This window comes from Protobothrops mucrosquamatus, unplaced genomic scaffold (assembly GCF_001527695.2).
Source record: "Protobothrops mucrosquamatus isolate PMUCROS unplaced genomic scaffold, P.Mucros_1.0 scaffold3233, whole genome shotgun sequence".
Lineage (NCBI taxonomy): Eukaryota > Metazoa > Chordata > Lepidosauria > Squamata > Viperidae > Protobothrops > Protobothrops mucrosquamatus.
In genome coordinates this window covers 410,201-413,195 of record NW_015389229.1, presented here as the reverse complement: position 1 = coordinate 413,195, position 2,995 = coordinate 410,201, and the positions used below count along the sequence as shown (strand labels likewise).

The window sequence follows — 2,995 nt, the reverse complement described above, 5'->3', positions numbered from 1 at the left end:
TAAGGAGGAAGGAGGCTGTGAGGCCTGTTGGGGTGGGAGTCAGACCTAAGCACTGCAGGGACAAAGTGGGAGTGGAGAAAAGTCTGTGGGGGACCTGTGGGGGAGGGGAAAGCCTGGTGAGACTCCATACTTGGAGTAGGGGAGGACTTTGGAATGAAAGCCTGGAACTGAGCTATGCTTCCAATCCTGAGATAGTCACTGTTCCGCTTAACGACTTGCAAATTTGTTTAATAGCTTCATCAGGAGAAGGAGTAGGGTTATTTAAGCAAAGCAGGGTTATTTAAGCAAAGCAGTCTCATTTAATGGTCGTTGCAACATGCAACCATAATTGGTAGGCCCCATTACAGTTATATCTTGAGGACTACTTGTATGGTGGCTGGGGAATTCTGGAGTTCAAAATATGGAGGACACCAAGATAGAAGACAGAAACTCTACCTATGGGAGTTTCATAATCAATATACAAAAAAAACACCATCCAAAAGCCTTTTTGAGGAATTCTACGCTTCTGCTAAAGGAATTATCCAGAAACGTCTGCTGATCACCAGAAACAGATAGCCTTTATCAAAGTAACGTTTTCCATTTTTCTCTCTCTCCAATTATAGGTCTAATCTTGAGTTGTGTTGATTAAAAGATTAGGCCAGAATTCAAATTGTCAATTTCTCACCTGCACTCCCAATGGAAATCAGAAAAGAAATCCAATCTTTCTCTAAACTCATCTACTTTTGCCTCATGTGGATTTTCTTATGTGCAATAAGGGGTGATTTTTGCTTGAAGTATTGTCCAAGACTGGACGTCTGAAAGGTTTCTCCGCAGTGTGTAAAACTCCATAAGACTAGATCAGGGGTAGGCAATCTTGGTTCTTTTATGACTCGTGGACTTCAACTCCCAGAATTCCTGAGCCAGCGTGGCTCAGCTTGGAAACCTCTCACTTTCCCCTCAGCATGGCTGGCTCAGGAATTCTGGGAGTTGAAGTCCACGAGTCATAAAATAGCCGAGGTCGCCTAGCTCTACACTAGACCTAGTACTGAACTATTTCCCACAAACTGGACATTCAAACAGTTTCTCTCCTGGTATCCTCTGGTAAAGCGGTCCCCAACCTCCAGGCTGCACCCCACAAGAGGGCCATGGCCTGTTCGGAACCAGGCCATGCGAGAGGCGGGCAGGTGCATGTGCGAGTTCCACACACAAAGGCGGCATCACAAAGGCTTCTCTTGTGTGAATGGAGTTGCACATGTGTGCATGCATGCTATCCTGCTGCTCGTGTGGCCCGATTCCCCTCTATCTCCCAGTCGGGCTGCCAAACTGCCTGCTCACAATGCTCCAAAAGCGGAGCGGTGAGAGTAGAGGGTGAGTGACACAAGCGCACCGTGACCAGCTTCGCTGACCCACTGAAGCTGCCTGCTCAGGACATCCAATCCGCTGTTGGAAGTGTCTGGGCTGCACCCCCAAATGCTTTTTTTCTTCATGCCAAAAGCTTTTGCAAACAGACAAAAGGCTGGGCCCCAAGCTACAAAAGTGGGGACCGCTCCTCTGGTGTACCACCAGGTCAGAATTCTCACTTAAACTTTTCCCGCAGTCTGGACACTCATAGAGTTTCCTTCCCCTGTGAGTCCCTGGTGCATCACCAGATTGGAATTCAGTCTGAAACTTTTCCCACACTCTGAACACGCATGCGGTTTCTGTCCTGTGTGAGTCCTCTGGTCTCTCATGATGTGGGAAGTCGTATAGAGATTTTTCCCACACTCTGAACACTCATAGGTTTTCTCTCCTGTGTGAGTCCTCTGGTGTGTCACGAGGCTAGAATTCTGACTGAATCTTCTCCCACATTCTGGACACTGATATGGTTTCTCTCCTGTGTGAGTCCTCTGATGTGTCAGCAGGTTGGAATTCTGACTGAAACTTTTGCTACACTCTGGACACTCATACGGTTTCTCTCCTGTGTGAGTCCTCTGGTGTGTTACGAGGCTGGAATTCTTACTGAAACTTTTCCCACATTCTGGACACTCATACGGTTTCTCTCCTGTGTGAGTCCTCTGGTGTGTCACAAGGCTGGAATTCTTACTGAAACTTTTCCCACACTCTGGACACTCATATGGTTTCTCTCCTGTGTGAGTCCTCTGGTGTGTCACGAGGGTGGAATTCTTACTGAAACTTTTCCCACACTCTGGACACTCATATGGTTTCTCTCCTGTGTGAATTCTCTGGTGTGTCACAAGGCTGGACTTCTTACTAAAACTTTTCCAACATTCTGGACACTCATATAGTTTTTTTCCTGTATGAGTCCTTTGCTGTGTCACCATGCTGGAATTTTGACTCAAACGTTGCCCAGAATCAGGACATTCATATGATTTCTCCCTGTTGTGAGTCGTCTGATGTGTCATCAGTCGGGAATTCTTACGGAAACTTTTCCCACACTCTGGACACTCATATCGTTTATCTGCTGTATGTGTCCTCTGGTGTTTCACCTGCTTAGAACTGCTACTGAAACTTTTCCCACAATCTGGACACTGATATGGTTTCTCACCTGTGTGAGTCCTCTGGTGTATCACCAGGCTGGAATTGTGACTGAAACCTTTCCCACAATCTGGACATTCAAAGGGTTTCGCTCCTGTGTGAGTTCTCTGATGTGTCACCAGGCTGGAAATCTGACTGAAACATTTCCCACACTCAGGACATTTAAAGGGTTTCTCTCCTGTGTGAATCCTCTGGTGTATCACCAGGTGGGAATTCTGACTGAACGTTTTCTCACAGTTGGGACATTCAAAGGGTTTCTCTCCTGTGTGAATCCTCTGATGTATCAACAGGTGAGAATTCTGACTGAAACTTTTCCCACAGTCAGGACATTCAAAGAATTTGCCTTTGTGAGTCCTCTGGTGACTCATGGGGTGTGAATTTCTAATGAAATGTTCCCCACAAACTAGAGATACCCTTTCTTCTTGGTGTGAGTCCTGTGATGTATCACCAAGTTGCCGTACTTGCTAAAGCATTTACCACA

At 46.4% G+C, this 2,995-nt stretch overlaps 1 pseudogene; it reads right to left on the bottom strand.

The window, feature by feature from the left end:
- Positions 1–1,029: 1,029 nt before the first annotated feature.
- On the bottom strand, positions 1,030–2,882 carry LOC114923385 (annotated as a pseudogene).
- Between the last annotated feature and the right edge of the window lie 113 nt (positions 2,883–2,995).